Below are 20723 nucleotides of genomic sequence, written 5' to 3' on the forward strand. Positions count from 1 at the left end.
CAGGGGTGGGGTGGTGGAAGAGCCGTCCACACAGTAACCCAACCTCAAGCTAGAACTCTGGCCTGAAGCGCGGGGAGGGGCCTGGCTGATGAATCAGGCAGCTATTCCTGGAGCTGACGTGAAGGAGAGGGGACACTCTACTGCCCTGGGGCAGGGAGAGAAGGAAGAGAGGTGGTTCAAGGAGTGCACACACAGATCCTAGAGGCCGGCTATACAGGAAGGCTGACGAGTGGCAGGTGCCTGAGAAACCCATAGTGGGGGTTCCTGCTGGGATGGGTGGCCACGGAGCCCAGGGCGCCTGGGCCTTCAGTTGATGGGATCACTAGGCATGGGCCTGACAGCCAGGATAAAGGTGTCTCTGGCCCCTGGATTACAGCCCCTGTGCTGCTGTCCTGTTAGTCCCCATGCTAGCCAGCTCCTCCTTTCATCCCAGACTTGGCATACCAGCTCCCTGCCCCTGGAGGCTGCTCTGTCCTGGGCCCTGCCTGAGTTTCTCCGAGTCCTACCTCCCAAAGATGTGACTATGTCCCCCTGACCCTGATTCTGGGCTCTGATGTCATGTGGTCAGTTGAGGCCAGAGGAGAAGTGGCAGGGACTGTGTATGCATGGGCTGGGGTGAGGGCAGGGCCTTGAGCTGCCTGCAGCTCCCCCTCCAGCATGGGTCTGCTGGAAATGGGGCCTGGCTCTCTTCATTCACCCCTGCCCTCAGAGTGGATTTGGGCCATACCCCTCCCTTGGGCTGGACCCATTCTGTCCTCCAGACAGCGAAGAGCCAGCTCACCTTAGGACCCTTTGCTCCCAGAGCAGCGTGTGACTCTGCCCCCAGTCTCTTGTTCTTTCTGAGGCTTCTGTCCAGAGTCTGGGTGAGAGCCCCCTTCTCTCTACCTGTGTGGAGCTGCCCGCGAGAGGCCCGCTCAGTCAGGGGAGGGGTCTGCCTGCAGGGTCATGGTCATGTGAAGAATAGTGATAACATCAGGGAGCATTGATGGAAAGCTTTATGGTTCACTAGGCGCTGAGCTAATAAGCATTTTACGAGCCTGATCTCCTAATTTTCCCAGCAGCCTGTGGGGTGTAGGCTACCAGTGTTCCTCCTATATTACCGCAGTGGAAACTGAGGCTAAGAGAGGTTGTCACCTGCCCAAGGTTATGTGGCCAGTGCGTAGATGAGCCTATATTTAAATCCAATTTGATAATGTCTTATTAAAATCTCTGTTCTTAAATCCTAATTGTGGTACCTCCCACTAAATTGGGCCACAGTGTCTTAGGGAATTGTGACCTGGATTGGAGCAACAGCGTCAGGTAGGGAGGGTGTATTCTCTGCTTCTCTCTGAACTTCCCATCTCCAGAATCTGATGAGAACCCCAGTGCCTCATACACACACATTCACACACACGCACACACACACACACACTCACTCACACTCCCTCTGTCTCTCACTCTTGCTGCTGAACCTCAGGTTCCTGGGAAGAGCTGCTGGGAGAGCTGGGCCCCCGGAGAGGAGGCGGCCTGGCGCAGGGACAGAGCTCTGTCAAGGACGCAGCTGGCGCCCCCTGCGGGCTGTGTCCCGTGCGGTGGAGCTGCGGAGCCCGCTGCCCTCCGGCCCGGGACGCCCGCACCGGGCAGTCTGCCCGCGGGCCGGTGTTCTGCCCACCCCCTCAGCGGGGAGCGTTGCAGGGGCCTCAGGGCCGTTGTCCCTCTACCCTGTGAATGCAGCCCGAAGTGGGCACCTGCCTCCTCACAGCAAACCCGAAGTGGGTGCCTGCCTCCTCCCAGCAAACCTCCTCACCCAGCTTTCCAGAGACCGGAGTTCTGTACCCACCAGATGCACACCTTGGGGTTTGAAACCCAGAGGAAATTCCCAGAGAATGAACACTTTCTTTGGATTATCAGTTATTCAGGCGCTGGCCTTTGCTGTGCACGTGCCTGGAATCGGGCTCCCTGACTCACGAACAGGAAGCCCTGGCCCGCCTCCCATGCAGCACCCCAAGGTCTCCTGAGAGGGACTGGGATGTAGGAGGCCGACTGAGTCACCGCCGGGCCTGTCTGAGGAGCAGCCCTCCCTGTGGGGGCGGACAGGTCTGATCCGGGTCTTGGAAAAGCCAAGATGTTTGGCAGTGAGGTCCCAGAGGCCCTCGGGGGCTCGGGCAGCAGAGCTGCCGCCCACGGGCCAATCCAGACCCCTGGGACGCAGGCGCGCTGCCCGACCAGTGCGGTGGCCACAGGGAAAGTGCTGGAGGAAGGAGCCGCCTGGATGCTTTGTTTTGTTAGAGAGGCAGGGGAGGGGCAGAGGGAGAGGAAGAGAGAATCTTAAGCAGGCTCCGTGCCCAGCGTGGAACCCAGTGCAGGGCTCCGTCTCACAACCCTGAGATCGTGACCTGAGCCAAAATCGGGAGCTGGGCGCTTCGCTGACGGAGCTACCCCAGCGCCCCAGGAGCGACGTGATGGGCCCTGAAGTGCGGAGCAGTGGGGGTGCGCTACGGGAGGAGTCAGGAGACAGACGTGTGAATGCTGCCTTCTCACTGACTTTGGACAGACCCTGTAGACTTCTCTCGAGCAGGCGCCTCCTCGGTAAAATGGGAGCACGGTGGTTTTTCACCTGTGCACGCACAGGGCTGTACAGGCCTCAGTCCAGAGGCGAAGACGGGAATGATGAGGGAGTCCGGAGCACTGGGCAGGGGCCTTGGCTGCGGTGGCATCCATCCCATGTCCCGAAAGGCAGAGCAGAAGTGTGGGGGGGATGTTTGCAAGATGGAGAGGCGAGCCCAGTGACCTTGTTGCCCGTCTCGAGAGGGCCAAGGGGTGCGGGGGGCACTGCTGTCAGGGTCCAGTGGGCCGGCACTGCAGTTCCTGACGCCACTGCTGAGGTAACAGGCTGGCAGGGGGTTGTGAATGGAGGGCTTCTGCTGAGGAAGCGAGAGGAGAAAGGGCATGATGTTCGCTTTCAGGGGTGAGCAAAGAGCAGAGCCACAGGGGTGCTCACGGGACCCGAAGATGGCCCCTGGAAGGCTGTGGAGTCCTCCCGGGTGCGCACAGGCAGGGACTGACTGTTCCTTCTCGCTCGGTGTCCTCTTTCTTTAGGCCTGGGCTCAGGTGGGCTTCTGACATCTGCCCAAACCTAAACCCAGACTTGAAGGGGAACAATGGAAGAGGCTGGGGTTGGTTCGGTTATTTCTGAAATGCCACCTGCTGGTGTTGCTAGAGGGGGAGGCACCCTGGCAGTGGGCAGCGGGGGACCAGGCGTGGGGCTCAGCCTCAGAATTATACCAGTTCAGGAGTACTCCCTGGTGTCCGAGCGCCTCAGAGGGAGCGGGGAGCCGTGATGTGAGTCCGCTGCTCACCAGGTTTGCTTAGACCTGACAGAGCCGGCAAGGCCCGAGAGGAGTCGGAACTGCATATCTGGTAGGTGGGACTTGGAGTCCCAGGGGCCAGGTCAGGCCGTGGGAGGAGCAAGAGTAACCGGGAGCGCAGATTAGGTGGAGCTGGGCCGGGGTCCAAGTGACACGGGGAAGGCCGTCCAGGACTGACGCCGGCACCACCAGGGAGCCCGGGTCGGTCAGTGACAGCCGCCTGCAAAGACCCGGGAGCTGGCAGTTGTGGCAGAGGCTGGAAGGGATCCGAGGTGTGCTGAAACTGGACAGGCCCTCCCGCCAGTGAGTCCAGAACAGCCGTGAGTGTGGCTTTGGAATCAGCAAGCCTGGATTGAGGAAAATGTAAAGTGCAAAGTAAGATCCTCCACCCCTTGCCGTACCTTGACCTTTAAGTTTCTCGTATTCTTTCGGAAACTTGCTGGTGTGTATGTGTGTAGTTTCTTCGTGCAGATCAAAGCGTGCTTATGTACCTTGCTTAATTTGTTGGCAACATGGAAGAACCACCTAGTTCTTTGCAATGGCTGTTGGGTTTGCTGTCGCACGGTACGCGTTGGTGTAGCTCGTCAGTCTGCACTGGACACGGACGTGGTCGGCTGGGGTTGTCTTGATACCATAGCAGTCACACGAACCCCAACAGCGAGACCATTACTTCAGCAGCAACAGTCCGAGATGGGGAGTTTGTGGGTCAAAAACTGTATGCACCACGCCCTCCCCGCTCTGTTTCGAAGGGGTTCTGCCGGTTCGCCCTTGCTGGTAGTGTCTGAGAGCTACAAGTGACGAGGGCGGCCCTGAGCAGTTGCGAGGATTAGGTGTGAGAATGTGCAAAACTGTCCGGGTGCCCGCCGTGCCGGGCTGCAGGGCGGGGCTCACTACAGACGGTATCACTTGGGACAAGCGTCAGCTCGGGTGCTGGTTGGGTTTCATTGTAGCTTGGGGAAGGGGAGGTGGCAGGAAACCGTTTTCTGACAGCTGCTGAGCAGATGTCCCCTGCACTCGTACATCTGAGAAACGTTTCCTGCGTTCCTGACATGTGCCAGACAGCGGAGCAGAGACGGGCCGTGAACCAGACACGTGTGGCTCCCCCCTCACGGAGCCCGCCCTCTGGAGTCTCCGTGGCCGGTGCTACGTGCCACCTGCATGGGACGCTGCTGCGCGTAGTCCCCTCTGACCGGGTCTCTCTCTCCCCCGCCCTGCCCCCAGTGTACGTGGTGGAACGGGAGCAGAAGCCGGACACCGGGTGTCAGGCAGCCCTGGCCGCGTGCTGGGCCGCCCTCTGCTGCTGCTGCCTCCTGGACACCTTGGACTGAGCGGCCGGCCCCCAAGCGCTCCCTCCAGGCCCGCTGCCTTCTGTCACTGCAATAAACAATTAGTGCCGTACCATTCCTTTTCTCCTTCGTTTGAAAAATACTTCATTTACAGATGTTTACATTTTAGCACCTAGGATAGGTGTGAAGTGGTATCTCACTATCTCTTTAGCGTATTGACTCAGCAGTTCTGTTCATGACACATTTCTCACCACAAGGACAGTCACCATCTGTCACCATACAGCATTATTACGATATTATTGACTGTATTCCCTATGCTGTACTTCTCATCTCTGCCACTTACAACTGGAATTGTACCTCTTAACCCTTTTATCTCTTTCACCCATCCCCCCACCCGCTTCCCCTCTGGCCACCGGCAGTTCTCTATTTAAGACGGTTTTTAAATTTCACTTAGCATAATCCGTGTTCTCACAATTGACCAGACCTCACTCTTTCTGTTTTATGGCTGAATAACGATCCAGTGTGTGTGTGTGTGTGTGTGTGTGTGTGTGTGTGTGTGTGTGTGTGTCTGGGGTTGGTTCTTACATGTGCCACATCTCTAGCCGTTTACCTGTGGAGGGACACTTGGGTTGCTCCCATGTCTTGGCTAGTGTAAATAAGGCTGCAGTAAACACAAATTACTGTTCTTGTTTTCTTTGGGTAAACACCCAGTGGTAGAATTACTGTTAGTTTTTTGAGGACCTCCATTCTGTTTTCCAGAGTGGCTGCACCGGTTCGCATTCCCACCAGCAGCACACAGGGTTCTGTGTTCTCCACATCCTTGCCAACACTTACTATTTCTTGTCTTTTGGGATACTAGCCATTCTGACAGGTGTAAGATGATATTGTGGTTTTCGTTAGTAGTTCCCTGATAATTAGTGATGTTGAGCATCTTTTTATGTGTTCCTTGGCCATCTGTACATCTTTTTTTTTTTTTTTTTTTTAAGATTTTATTTATTTGAGCGAGTGAGCAAGAGAGCACAAGCAGGGGGGCACCTGGGTGGCTCAGTCGTTAAGCATCTGCCTTCGTCTCAGGGCGTGATCCCAGGGTCCTGGGATCGAGCCCTGCATCGGGCTCCCTGCTCCACTGGGAGCCTGCTTCTCCCTCTCCCACTCCCCCTGCTTGTGTTCCCTCTCTCGCTGGCTGTCTCTCTCTCTGTCAAATAAATAAATAAAATTAAAAAAAAAAAAAAAGCACAAGCAGGTTGGAGCCACAGAGGGAGAAGCCGACTCCCGGCTAAGCGGGGAGCCCACCGCGGGGCTCAATCCAGGATGTTGCGATCATGACCTGAGCTGAAGGCAGACGCTTAACTGACTGAGCCACCCAGGCGCCCCCATCTGTACATCTTTGGAAAGATGTCTATTCAGAGGGCGCGTGGGTGACTCAGTTGGTTAAGCATCCAACTTTTTTTTTTTTTTAAGATTTTATTCATGAGAGAGAACACTAGAGAGAGGACAAGCCGGGGGGGGGGGGGCAGAGGGAGAGGGAGGAGCAGGCTCCCTCCTCCCATGTGGGCTCAGTGCCAGGACCCTGGGGTCATGACCTGAGCTTAACTGACTGAGCCATCCAGACGCCCCATAAGCATCCAACTCTTGATTTCATTTCAGGTTATGATCTTGGGTCGTGAGATTGAACCCCACATTGAGCTCCGCATCCAGTGGTTTTTGCTTGCTCCCTCCCGCGGGCCCTTCCCTCCTGCTTGGCATGCATGCTTGGCTCGTGCTCTCTCTCTCTCTCAAAAACAATAAAGACAAAAGAAAAATGTGTATTCAGGTCCTCTGCTCATCTTTAATCGAATTATTTTTGTTTTGGGTGTTAAGTTGTATGGGTTCTTTATATATTTTTGGTGTTAACCCCTTTTGGGATATGTCATTTGCTAATACCTTCTCCCATTCGGTAGGTCGCTTTGTCACCTTGTTGATGATTTCCTTCACTGTGCAAAAGTATTTTATTTTAGTGTGATCCTAGTAGTTTAATTTTGCATTTGTTTCTCTAGCCTCAGGAGACATTCCAGTAAAATGTTGTCAAGGCTGATGTCAAAAATTACTGCCTGTGTTTTCTTGTAGGAGTTTCATGGCCTTAGGTCTCACATTTAGGTCTTTAATCCATTTTGAGTTTATTTTTCTGTATAGTGTAAGCAGTGATCAGTTTCATTCTTTTGCATGTAGCTGTCCAGCTTTCCCAGCACCGTTTATTGAAGAGAATGTCTTTTCTCTATTGTATATTCTTGCCTCCTTGGTTGTAAGGTAATTGACCATATAAGTGTGGATTTATTTCTGGGTTCTCTATTCTGTCCCCTTGATCTGGGTGTCTGTTTATGTGCCAGTACTGTACAGTTTTTTAAAAATTGAAGTATCGTTAACACACAATGTTAAATTAGTTTCATGTGTTCCGTGGTGATTTTACAAGTGTATGTACATTATGCTGTGCTCACGAGTGTAGCTACCGTCTGTGACCATACAACACTATTACACCACCATTGACCATATTCTCTGTGCTGTGCCTTTTATCCCCATGACAAAACTAGAAGCCTGTATCTCCCACTCCCCTTCACCCATTTTGCTCATCCCTCACCCCCCCTTCCCCCGGGAGTAGTCAGTTTATTTCCTGTTATTTATGGATTTGTTTCTGTTTTGTCTTTTAGATTCCACATGTAAGTGAGGTCATATGGTATTTGTCTGTCTCTGACTTATTTCACTTAGCATTATACCCTCTAGATGTTGTTGGATTTGACAAGATCTCATCCTTTTTAATGGTTGAATAATATTCCATTGTATATATGTGTATCATCTTTATCCTTTGATCTTTTGGTGAACACCTGGGTTGCTTCCACATCTTGGCTCTTATTATAAATTATGTTGCAATAAACATAGGAGTACATATATCTTATCAAATTCGTGTTTTTGTTTTCTTAGGTAAATCCAGGGGTAGAATTACTGGATCATACGGTAATTCTTTTTTTAAATTTTTTGAGGAACCTCTGTACTGTTTTTCACAGTGGCTGCATCAGTTTACATTCCCACCAACAAGACATGAGGATTCCATTATTTCCACAGCCTCGCCAACGTTTGTTATTTCTGTATTTTTGATTCTAGCCATTCTGACAGGTGTAAGGTGCTATGTCATAGTGGTTTGACTTGCATTTCCCTGGTGATGAGTGATGCTGAGCATCCTTTCATGTGTCTGTTGGCCATGTGTATGTCATCTTTGGAAAAATGTTTCTTCAGGTCCTCTGCCTATTTTTAAGTCAGATTGTACTTTGGTGTTGAGTTGTATAAGTTCTTTACATGTTTTGGATATTAACCCCTTATGAGATGTATCGTTTGTGAACATCTTCTCCCGTTCGGTAGGTTGCCTTATCATTTTGTGGTTTCCTTTGCTATGCAAAGGTTTTTTTATTTTGGTGTGGTCCCAATAATTTAATTTTGCCTTTGTTTCCCTAGCCTCAGGGGGCCTGTTCTGAAAAATGTTGCTAAGGCCAGTGTTGGAGATGACTGCTGTGTTTTCTTGTAGGAGTTTTATGGTTACGGTTTCAGGTCTCATATTTGGGTCTTTAATCCACTGGAGTTTATTTTTGTGTGTGGTGTAAGGAAGTGGTTGGTTTCATTCTTCTGCATGCAGCTGTCCAGTTTTCTTGGCACTGTTTATTGAAGAGACTGTCTTTTTTTCATTCTATTCTTGTCTCCTTTGTTGTAAATTAATTGACCATGGATGTGTGGGTTTATATCTGAGCGCTCTACTCCGTTCCATTGACCTTTGTGTCTGGTTTTGAGCTAGTACCGTACTGTCACATTACTGCAGCTCTGTGCCGCAGATGTTGAAATCTAGGATTATACGTCCAGCTTTGTTCCTCTTTCTTAAGACTGCTTTGGCTATTCAAATTCTTCTCTGGTTCCATACAAATTTTAGCTTTATTCTAGTTCTGTGGAAAATGTTGGTATTTTGATAGGGACAGGATTGGATCTGTAGATTCCTTTGGATAGTGTGGCATTTTTTTTAAGGTTTTATTTTTAAGTAATCTCTACACCCAACACGGAAGCCTGAGATCAAGAGTCACACTTTCCACCTACAGAGCCAGCCAGGTGCTTCTAGATAGTGTGGACATTTATTTGGACATTTTAACAATATGAATTTTTCTAACCCGTGAGCATGGAATATCTTTTAAGATTTTATTTATTTACTTCAGAGAGAGTGAGCATGACGGGGGTTAGAGAGAGAGTCTTAAGCAGACTCCACACTGGGCGTGGACCTGCATGGGGCTTGATCTCATGATCGTGACATCATGACCTGAACCAAAATCTAGAGCCATATGCTTAACCGACCGAGCCGCCCAGGCGCCCCCATGGAATATCTTTGTATTTGTGCTGTCTTCAGTTTCTTTCATCAGTGTTCTATAGCTTTCAGAGTATGGGTCTTTAATCTCCTTGGTTAGGTTTATGCCTAGGTATTTTACTCAGTATTTCACTATTTTAATTTACCTTCCCTGATTACTCGTGATCTTAACATAAAAATATAAATTTTTGGTGATTTGCTTTTAAAAACCTTGTGATTTTTGTTTGTCTTACTGATTCATAGGGAATCTCTAAATATTCCACACACTAATATTTGTCACTTAGAAAATACACTATAAAAAGATTGAGACAGAAGATATTCTAATATGAAAGTTTTTTTCAGATTTATTATATTGAGAGAGGGAGAGAGACAGCACATGTGGGGGGTGGGGGAGCAGAGGGAGAAACCCAAGCAGATGCCACGCTGAGAAGGGAGCCCATCGTAGGACTCGATCCCATGACCCTGAGATCATGACCTGAGCTGAAACCAAGAGTCAGATGCCTGACTGTGCCACCCAGGCACCCGTAATAGGAACGTTTTTAAATATCATGTTTATCAGTCTTTCCCTTACGCTTTGTGTGTTTTGGTCTTTGAAAAATCCTTTTTTATTCCAGTATCATAAACATAAGCCTGTTTTCTTGTAATTTTTTTCACATAGCCTTTAGTTGACCTAATTTTAGTTGTGATATTGTTATAGATTAGAGTTCTGTTTGTTTGTTTTAATTTCCGTCAACATTAGGTCATCCTTTCCCGATTGATTTGAAATGGGATTTGTCATATACTAAGTTCCCCAGTCTGGTGTGATAAGTATCTTCCCTACCCCTAGCACATATATACGTACGTATGTACGTGTGTACCCTTTTCCTCTTCAGAACTTGTCTGTTCTTGGCCTTTTACTCTTTAATCTGGATTTTAGGATGAATGTGTCGTTTTCTATAGAAAAGTACCATGTTTGGCTTTAACTGGAATAGTATATAATTCACAAAATAACTGAGGGAAGAGTTGACATATTTATAGTACTGTCTTCCTATCAGAAACGTGGTATCTATTTTGGTCATCTTTATGTCCTTAAGTTAAATCATACAGTTTTCATCACATAGCTTTTGCATATGTTTTGCTTTCATTTTTTTTTAAATTTTAATTTTTTAAAAAATTTTATTTATTTGAGAGAGAGAGCATGAGCAGGGGGTGGGGGGCAGAGGGAAAGGGGGAAGCAGACTCTGTGCTGAGCAGGGAGCCCAGTGCAGGGCTGGATCTCAAGACTCTGAGATCAAGACCTGAGTGGAAATCAGGAGTCAGATGCTTAACCGACTGAGCCATCCAGATGACCCTGAGGTCCATTAGTTTTAATGCTATTGTGAATGGATTCTTTGTAATTTTTTTAATTTTTAATTTTTTAAAAATTTATTTTTTTATTTGACAGAGAAAAAAGAGCACAAGCAGGGGGAATGGCAGGCAGAAGGAGAGGGAGAAGCAGCTCCCCGCTGAGCAAGAAGCCTGAGGCAGGTCTCAATCCTAGGACCCTGGGATCATGACTTGAGCCGAAGGCAGCTCTTAGCTGACTGAGCCACCCACATGCCCCAGAATGAATCTTTTTTTTTTTTTTATAAAGATTTCATCCATTCATTTGAGAGAGCGAGCTATTGAGAGAAAGCACAAGCAGGGGATGGGGGGGTGGAGAGAGAGAAGCAGACTCCCCAGTGAGCAGGGAGCCCGATGAAGGACTCCATCCCAGGACCCCGGGATCATGACCTGAGCCACAGGCAGACGCCCAACCAACTGAGCCACCCAGGTGCCCCAGAATGGATTCTTTTTTAAAAATACATTTTTGGTGAAAATAATTTCTTCACTTTAGTGGGGTCACAGGTTAGAGGATTCTAAACAAGTTTTATCACAGCATTTCCTTTATTTTATTTTATTTTATTTTATTTTATTTTATTTTATTTTATTTTATTTACTTCTTAAGTAATCTCTATGCCCAGTGTGGTACTCAGACCCACGACTCTGAGATCAAGACTCACATGCTCTACTTAGGAGCCAGCCAGGCGCCCCCACTTCAGGGCACTTTTAAACTGTGGGTGGAGTTAATCCGTCTACACCATGCATACTCCTGGGGAACCACTGTTGGTCTACAAGGACCAACGTTCATTGAGTAAATGCTGAGCCATTTCCAGTGTGTTAGGTAATGGACCACACAGAATAGACCCCCTCCCTGCCTTCATGGAGCTTCTTTGCACTCTAGGGAAGGAACCAGACATTAAATAATCTCACAGGTAATAATTAACGTTCTTCTTTCCTATGAAAGGAAGATATATATGAAAACATATAAAAGGGGGCCGTCTTGAATCGACTGGGAGAGATCTGAAAGAGGAGTAGATGTTAATAGGCAAAACCATTGTAGGAGGAGCAGCTGCCGAGGCACAGTGGCAGAAGAGAACATGCCTCATTTGAGAAACTAGAAGAGGAAACTAGCATGGCGAGAGCCGTGGGATGTTGGGAACAGATGAGAAACAGGAGCAAGATAAGGAGCTCATATTCCCAGTTAAAGATTCTGGTTTTTGATTGAGCAGCGGGAAGCCACTGAAGGATTTTAAGCAAAGGCATGACATGACCAAATTGGCATTTTTAAGAGATCCCCTTGGCTTCTATGTAGAGAATGATTTGGAGGGGGCACAAGTTCACATGATGGTGGAGAGACATGAATGCATTTGAGATATTTGGACGTAAAATCAAGAGTACTTGGTGATGGGCTGAATATGGGGATTGAAGGAGAAAGGCACGCTCAGGGAGGATTCCTGGGCTTCCAACTGGAACTGGATGCCTGCTATGTTTGTGGAGGTTGGGAACTATGGTTGGGAGGAAGAAAAAAAAACCATATTGGGTTAGACTGAGGTGTCAGGATGACAATGAGACATTCAAGTGGACATGTCAGGTAAGCCCTTGTATATATACCTGGAGCTTGGAGGAGAGTTCGGACTGGAGATAGAGCTATGGAAAGGCACTGGCATATTCCTGGTAACCGGAAATGTGGGGGTGAATGAGATTAAGTTGGGTAGGGAAAAGAAGAGGTGGCAGTGGAGGACTGAGCTTTAAGGAAAACTAAGTTGGATTATCGATGATAAAACCTGTAAAGGAGTCAGATATGGAAAACCAGGAGAAATGGGGTGTCCTGAAAGTAGAATTTGTATTTAGAGAAAGGGAGTGATCAGTAGCATCCAGTGTTGCTGCGAGGTCAAGTGAGGTAAGAATTCGAAAATGTCCTTTGGACTTGTCATGCTATTGTCACTGAGGGTGGGTTTCTCTCCAGTTCCTATTCTGTGAAGGACACCCACAGAGGGAGAGACAAGACTGCTAGGACCAGAAAACGGGGCTCCTCGGGACTGGTGGAAGTCAGACATTTGTGCGGGTGTGAAAGACATGAGCTCAGAGGTGCAAAGAACCAGCTGCGGCATGAAGGCTTGGAACCCCTGCCACACTGGAGGCAGTAAAACTGCATGCAATCAAACATCAAGTTCCAGAAAGGCCAGGCACCAAGGAAGGAAGTCAGGCTGCTGTCTCTCAGCTTTGAGCCCAAACAGAGGAGACGTTGCTCCTCAGGCACATTGTATCCTCTGGGGTGTCTTTTGGAGGCTCCAGCACATAGATACCCAAGCATGTGACCATCCGTGCTCCAGGGAGGCCCTTCTGAGCCACAGCAACAGTTTAGACCCTTCAGATTATACTATCACACTTTTCTCAGCATTTTCATATTTTTCTAGTGTACATCTTATCAAAGGAAACTTTAAAGGTAACTCTAGTATGGAAAATAGAATCTGTAGAATTGCTGTTGAGGCAAAAAGGGGGTCCCCTGCCTTTTTATGGAAGCCCAGGGACCTGAGGAGTACGTCAGAAAGCCTTCGGTCTTTCTGGGTTTTCCAGTACATTTGGCAAAGGGAGATTTGCTTTGGATGGGTTTTGCGCTGGGATGCCTGCGGTACTGCCTTGCAGACCATCTGCGCGCCTGCTGCTGTTCTGTGAGGACCGGGGCGGGGGTACTTCTCGGTGCTCAGCAGCGCGCTGCCGTGTGGCGGGGCCAGTGCATTTATTCATTCACCAGTTGAAGGACATTTGGGTTATTTCCACTTTCTGGTAGTCACAAATTTATGTACAGGTTTTTGTGTGAACATAAGGTTTCATTTGTCTAAGGTGAATACCCAGAAATGAAATTTCTGGATTGTATGATTAAGTGTATGTTTAACTTTAAACTGCTACAGTTTTTGCGTGAACAGAAGGTTTTCATTTCTCTAAGGTGGATACGCAGGAGTGGAATTTCTGGATCATATGATTAAGTGTATGTTTAACTTCAGACTGCTACGAGTTTTCAGAGAGGTTATACCTTTTGCCTTCCCGTCAGCAATGAACGACGGTTCCAGTGGCTCTGTATCTTAGCCAGTACTGGATATGGAATTTTTTATTTTAGCCATTCTGATAGGTGTATAGTGATATCTCATTGTGGTTTTAATTTGCATTTTTTAAATGGCTAATGGTGTTGTCGTGTACTGATTTGCCCTCCTTGTATCCTCTCTGGTGAGTTATCTGTTGGGAGTACTTTGGCCATGACTAAACTGAGTTGTTTTGTTACTGTGGAGTCTTTTTCAAGAGTCTTTATACTAAATACAAGTCCTCTGTTACATATTATTTGCAAATGTTTTCTCCCAGTCTGTGGCTTTCCTTTTCATCCCCTTAACGGTGTCTTCCAAGAGAAAAGGTCTTAATTTTGACGAAGTCCAATTTCTCATTTTTCTTCTTCTCTAGAGCATGCTTTTGGCAACAGGTCTAAGTTTGCCTACCCCCTGGTTATGAAGATTCTCTTCTGTTTTCTTCTAGTTTTTGGTTTTATGTTTTACATTTAGATCTCTCATCCATTAATTATATTAATTTTTACATAAAATGCAAAGTCTAAAATAATTGTTTTTCAATTTTTGCATGGCAGTTTTTTTTTAACATTTGAAAAGACTGTCCTTACTCCATTCGGTTGCTTTTGCATATCTGTCAAACATAAATTGGCCATGTTTCCGTCACTATTACTGTTCTCTCTCCTGTTCCTTTGATCTGTGTCAGTCCCTTTGCGAATACCGTACCTGTCTTGAGTACTGTGGCTTTATGTTAAATCGTAAGATAGCGTTAACTCTTCCAGCTTTCTTTCTCAGAATTGTTTTATTCTAGTGCATTTGCTTTTCCATAAATTTTAGAACGAGTTTATAAAAAACACTGGTGGAATTTTAACTAGAATTGCATTAAATCTGTAGATCGTTATAGGCCTGATGAGTATTTAAATGGGATTGCTTGCTCACTGGTTTTTTAAATTATTTTTTTAAGATGTATTTATTTGAGAGAGAGTGAGTGAACAACCCTGGGGAGGGGGCTTGAGGGAGAGAATCTCAAGCAGACTCGCCGCGGGGCAAGGAGCCCAACACAGGGCTCCATCTCATGACCCCTAGATCGCAGCCTGAGCTGAAACCAGGAGTCAGACGCTCAGCCAGCTGCACCACCCAGGCGCCCCTGCTTGCTCCCCCTTATGTGCATATGACACGAGGCAGCCTGTTCCTTCATTGGCTGTATTGTGATGATTCTAGAGTTAAAGCCCTAGGTTATGATTGATTATAGTGGTGTCTTTTGAAGTCTAGCAGTAAAGGAGGTGTGATTATATATCAAATCAGGTAGAAATGACTGGGAAAAGACAACCAGAATGTTGAAGGGCTTGTCAGGCAGGTCTGTCACCATCATTCACAACTTTGGTCACGGTCTCTCAGTTCTGAGCAGGTCATAAGCAAGATCGTGCGCCCTTAGCCAGCCATTAGATTCTCCCCGCTCAGGGTCATAGAACTGTTGTATACTGGGCATGGCCAGATTGTTTCTCTGCATCTTCCTTGATTTCTTCTTCTTGACATAGCAGCCTTATATTTCTTTCTCCATTAGAAATATACTCCTGATCTATCATGATAAAATGAATTGCCTCCTCCCCTTTGCTGTAGTGTCATCATGGAAGCTTCTCTTACTTGTTGACCACTCTCTCCCCCCTTGGACCCTTACAGTGACATCATCTCAGTTCACACCTGTAGTTTTTCTGGTCTGAGACAGTGGTACAGACTTCTAGTGAAATAGTGGGGTGCCAAGGAATCGGCTGTTGCTTGTGTTCTTGTCCTGTTAACTCCTTCGTATTGGTGATGTTCAGTCCCTCCCCAGGCTCATGACTGTCTTCAGAATGAAACAAAGATTGCTTTTTACTCCCCAGGCTAAATGAGAAACACAGGTTATTGTAAGATGTCTTTTCCCCTCACAGTCTAAGTCTGTGCAACAGAACTGGGACTGCCACCTTAGTAAACATTTGAGATTCCCTTTTGGTGGCTAATATTCCTCTCACCAGCATGAGCAGCTCTTGATTATCTCCTCAGACACAAAAACATCTGTACCTCTTCAGTTTCATAAACTCCGCTGGCTGAGCCCCCGCCCCACGTGCGCCGGCAGTCATCCCATCGTGTGGGGCATTCCGTGGGTGCGCGGGCTCCTGGGCCCGAGGTCGGGGCTGCTGGAGTGGCGGACAGGGACACAGATGCCGCGCTGCAACAGCTGGCACCTCCCTTCTCGATTTCTTTGACCATAAACTATAGGATGTCGGTCACATATGAAAGATGTTCGAAATTACTGTATGATCGCGTTATTTAGGAAACCCCATGATGAAACCTACCTGTTAGTAAACTGAGATCTTTTTTGACCTGTCCTAATCTTACTCAGCTTTGTCCTTATCCTGTTTTCCCATGTTACATCATCCAGCTGTGGAAGAACACAGCCAGCATCTCAGCTCGGGTCTGCCTGACTTCTGTGTTGGTAGCAGGGATATGGGCCCTGGTTTCGGCCTTTCTTTTGTTGGTAATGGTGTGTGGGGGAGACGACTTTTATTTTCTGTTACTTAAGCGTCGTGGGTTCCACTCTCCTGCCTACATAGCATGGTCTTTACTGCAAAGTACCGAGCACTTCTGGCTCTCAGCCACCTGCACCGCCGCTCTCCGCCCCCAGCACCGCACTGAGGAACAGGACAGGGACTTCCGCCCTCTCTACCACACCCCTGCCCTGTGCAGCCTCCTTGGCAACCTTGTTAGCTTCTGCAGCTCCGTCTGGGAGGTGGGAGGAGGAAGATGGTCTTTTCACTTGAATATTCTACGACCCTGGACAGAAAATGCTGTCAGCTCTCTTACTGCACTTCTGTACTTTTTCTAGACTGAAGAACAGGACTGGAGGGAGCTGCCTCTGTAAAGACACACTTGTCCCTAGAGAATTCAGTCCCTTTCCTGAGATTCAGTGCACGCGGCTACCAGTCCTGCTGGAGTTTTTGACGTTCAGTTGTGGGCTCATCACGTTTGATTGGCCTTTTTTTTTTTTAAGGCATAAGGAGAAACCCCTTATTCTTCAGTCCTTAATCTTTGAAATGTGTACATTCCTTCCTCCTTGACCATCCTTTCATATTTCATACCATGTTCTGTGGGACTTTTGTGTCTGCATTGTCTTTGTGACAGCCACAGACTCATCCTATCTAGGCAAGTGCTCACGTGTGCATCTATGAGGGTTTTCTTCTTCTCTTTATCTAAGGAAATGAGCTGTTTCTAAACAATTCATCCTCTCTCTAGTCTCTGAGGGGTCTTAACAGCTAAAGCTGCCTCCCTGGCCCCCAGTGCATATACACAGCCCTTTGCTTCTTCTCTGGCTTGTCCCTCCTCTCCTCTTCTTGGAGCAGCTTTTGCTTTGCATGGACTGCCAGTGTCCCAGCTTTTGTCATCCTGTGACAATTTGGGGCCACACACACAAATACCAGTCTGAATGTGGATTGAGTGAAGGAGCCCCCTCCATGCACACAGACCCAGAATAAGGTAACAGATTTCTGGTGATTTCTTCTGTAGGACGTCATCACATTGTGGCTCCTACATAAGTCCTCTTCCCTGCTTCGCTTTATGCAAGGGCCTGGGCCAAACACTTTATGGTTTTGTCAGAAAATCTAGGCTCTTAGATACTACTCCCCCACCCCCACCTCCATTTTGCAATGAGAAGACTGGGACACAGGGAAGCTCAGACTTGTCCAGGGTCACAAAGCCAGCCAGTGGCAGCATCAGGATTGGAACTTGGGACACTGGCCCTCTGGAGCCCATGTACATAGCCACTGTCTTGAGAGGACAAGGTCACCCCCCCTACTTCCACCCCCAGGAGGTGCCTTATTCCAGGCCAGCACACCCACCCACCTGCGTGAGGACTGCCAAGTGAATGTCACGAAGGACCCTGAAATTCACTGTGTCTCCCAGTTGGTCAGCTGCTGGACCAGGTCATTCTGAAGTAGTGAACTCTTGACTGTCTTAGGGACACACTCGAAAACAGGACAAGGACTAGATCTTGCTCTCTAGCACAGACCTTTGATCTCAAGGGAGAACAGGGCCTAGAGAGAAGGGAGGCTTTCACCCCTCCATACACAGCCACATTTCAGGTCCCTTGCAGCCAGGCTACTGTCTGATTTGAAGTGAGCCTAACTGATAGGCAGAGGCGGTAGGAAAGCTGGGGGACAAGCCAGGACTTGCCTTAAATTCACTATGTGACCTCAGCCAAGTTACTTCCCTTCTTTGAACTCCAATTTTTTTGCCATGAAATAACTGGTCAGCCTCATCCCCAGGGCACTTTCACGTGCAATTCTGGCATCCGGGAGGTTCTCCCGTCCCACTTGCCCTGGCAGATCTAGCCCAAGGACGGGGCCACAGGAGGCGGTGGCAATGCCATTCTACTTGTCAGACTGGCACATGTCCAAATGTACTTGTTTTTGTTGTTTATGAAAAAAGATCTTGTTATCTGGACTACAGTTTATAGGACTGATTGCAGTGGGCAGGGCTAGCATGTAAACTGGCCTTACGACTGAGCCACAGGCGGGCTGGGGGCCTGGGGCTTCTTAGACCCTTGTCATCTCTCTGCAAAGGCTCCGGTGTGGTTTTGTCTAGCAGCTGCCGCCTCCACAGAATGGTGGTCACTGCGCTCGCGGAGGTCTCAGAGCACCCGCCCACACGCAGGTCAGCACGTTCTCACTTCCAGACCAAACCACGTTATACCTGGCACCCAATACCCAAAGAACGATGGCGGCTTCGTGATCACTTGGGTGGCACTCAGTAGCTCCAGGTGTTGGGGGTGAACTGGCTGGCTAGCTCCCAGACCCTGGAGTGGGTATCTTGGAATAATGAAGCAAGAGAGAGGGACAGGGACTTGGGAGACATGGCCTCATCTGAGTCCGTTGTACAGACAGTGTGGCCAGAGGTAAAGCTGCGGGAGCAGGAGGCATGCGGAGCGGAGTAGGCAGCGGGGGCCAGGAGGCTGAGCAAGGTGTTGCGCTTAGCCCAGCAAAGGCAGCTGCTGTTGGAGCGCCCGGGCCGGACCGTGCCAGCGCTGCCAGCCCCAGATCCCACCTGCGTGTGGAGGAATAGGAAAGTAGAAGGCTTCCCATCCTGTCCTGCTTTCAACCGTCACACTCCAGTGACGCTACACCCCCTTGTTTGCCTCTACCATTTCCGGCCACCCTTCAGCCATCACTGTCCCCCTCAGCATACGTACCTGGTACTCATGGGCTCCGAGAGCACGTGGCACAGTGGTGGTACTGCCTTTAGAACATCTCTTCTCACCAGTGTAGCCCCCTTGTGCGAGTAATGAGTGAGGCCACTGCACACGCACAGCCCCGGAAAGCTGCGGTGAGGCCTCAGCAAGCTGTGTGCACTCCTCTCTGCCACTTGCACGGGAGGAACTGGACCCGTCGCTATGGCTGTCTTGAGATTTTGCTTATTGCTAAAAATGCTTAAAGACTTGCCCCTCCCTACCTCTTGGTCTGAGCAGTAGGAGGGCTGTTCCGGCATCCTCTGGTACCTCCTGGAAGACTGGCTTGCTTCTTTCGGTGTAGAGTCTCAAGACTGGGCGAAGACTACAAGGCTCCTGCCCCTGGCAAAGCCATCAGCTCCTCTGCCAAGGGTACTTCCTGGGAGCTCCTTTGACCGTGGTGGTCCCAGCCGTGGAGCAGCAGTCCTGGGTGCCCGTCAGAGGTGTGGGCCGTGAGAGGCCAAGGGGCAGCCTTCTAGTTAATGGAGCATAAAAGTCCCAGACATCAGAACTCTCTGGGAGGCCCCAGTCTTTTTGTTTTCTTCTCCTTATTAGCTCTCCTGGGTTGGGACTGGGTACAGGTACACAAATAGGAAGGTCTTAATAATAAGGCTGTATCACCACTTCAGAGCACTTGATGAATCATTTAAAATGTCTGAGCTGTTCCTGTAAAGGCTTCAGATTCCAGGGCAGGGCTGACTGAGCTGCTGGAGCCTTCAGCAGAGAAGGCCTCTGCTCCCATTTCTTCAGGTCACCTCTGACCTGGCCTTTCTGCTGCCCGGCGCCCTGCATGCCCACTGCTGCCCAGAAGCGGGTCTCTGAGCGCCTGTAACAGCACTGTTGGGCTTGTACAACATGGGAGTCCCAGAACTTGGGACTGCTGGGTGGGGAGTCTGGCGGTCTGGGTTGCAGTGGGCTGATGACTGTGGAGAAGACCCCAGGGCTTGGTGGGCAGGTAGTGGGGCACAGAGGGCCGCGTGCCCCACATTATCTAACATCTGTTGTCTCTGCTTCCAGCACAGAGGCAAGAAAGGTTGGTGGGAACCTCTCCCAGGAGCTGCTCAGCTCCTTAAAGCTGCCCAGCACCCAAGACTAACCTAAGCCTTTCTGACCTAGTCTAGGTCTTTGGGTCACATGGGTGCACATCTCCCCCCCCCCCCCCTTCTCTGCCACCACACACACACACTTTTGCACTTGAATTCATGTGGCAAAGCTGAGTTCCTGCCCCTCACTGAGGGTCATTGTCAAAGGGCTATCTGGGAACAAGCGAGACCCACGCTGGTGAGGGGACCCTGGGAGCTGGTCCCCCACTCTGCTGTAGTTTTCTGGGAACAGAGTCCCTTCTCACGCGGAGTAGGGCAGAGGTTTGAGTTTGGTGGTATGGGCACTGAGACACCAGACACGAATGGGGAGGGCGGACCTTTTGGCTGAGGTGGATATGAGCCCATCCCTAAGGCCCTGCCTGTGTCCACCAGGAGCTGGAGCCCCGGCTGGCCGCAGCAGGGCGTTTGATCTCTAAGTAGGGGCTCAATCTGAGCAGCGTCTGTAGGTACCAGAACCTGCCTCCCCACCTCGGCTCACTGCTGACCTACCTGGAGGGGCAGTGCTGTCTCCCACCCCTGCCTGCTGCTCCTCTGACCCCCTCCATGCCCCCCCCTTTTTAAAGATTTTATTTACTTGACAGAGATAGCCAGCCAGCGAGAGAGGGAGGGAACACAAGCGGGGGAGGGGGGAGAGGAAGAAGCAGGCTCCCAGTGGAGGATCCTGACGTGGGACTCGATCCCAGAATGCCAGGATCACGCCCTGAGCTGAAGGCAGATGCTTAACGACTGAGCCACTCAGGTGCCCCTCTCCGTGCCCCTTTTAAAGTCTTTTATTTTGAAATAATTTTTAGGCTCCTGGAAGAGTTGCAGAGATAGTTTCTACCTATACTGTTCGTCTAGAATATTTACCATCTTGCATAACCATGGTGCTGGCCCCCTTTTTATGGCCTGCTTGCCAGTGGAGGCCACTTGCTAGGAAGGCCTGGGTATGAACACCCATGCCGGGGTCCCCTCTGCCGTAGCT

At 49.2% G+C, this 20723-nt stretch overlaps 1 protein-coding gene across 5 annotated transcripts in view; it reads left to right on the forward strand.

Annotated features, from left to right (window-relative positions):
- PURA (purine rich element binding protein A) overlaps positions 1–20723 on the forward strand; it is a 126500-nt gene that overhangs the window by 98859 nt on the left and 6918 nt on the right. The window contains exon 6 of one of the 5 annotated variants that reach the window (XR_003318547.4): positions 4569–5587. The exons of the other annotated variants lie outside the window; for them this stretch is intronic. The gene's annotated coding sequence lies outside the window, so the exon portion shown is untranslated. Of the gene's footprint in view, positions 1–4568; positions 5588–20723 lie in introns of those variants that run through there. 5 annotated transcript variants of the gene reach the window in all.

The sequence above is a fragment of the Ursus arctos genome, unplaced genomic scaffold, assembly GCF_023065955.2.
Source record: "Ursus arctos isolate Adak ecotype North America unplaced genomic scaffold, UrsArc2.0 scaffold_5, whole genome shotgun sequence".
NCBI lineage: Eukaryota > Metazoa > Chordata > Mammalia > Carnivora > Ursidae > Ursus > Ursus arctos.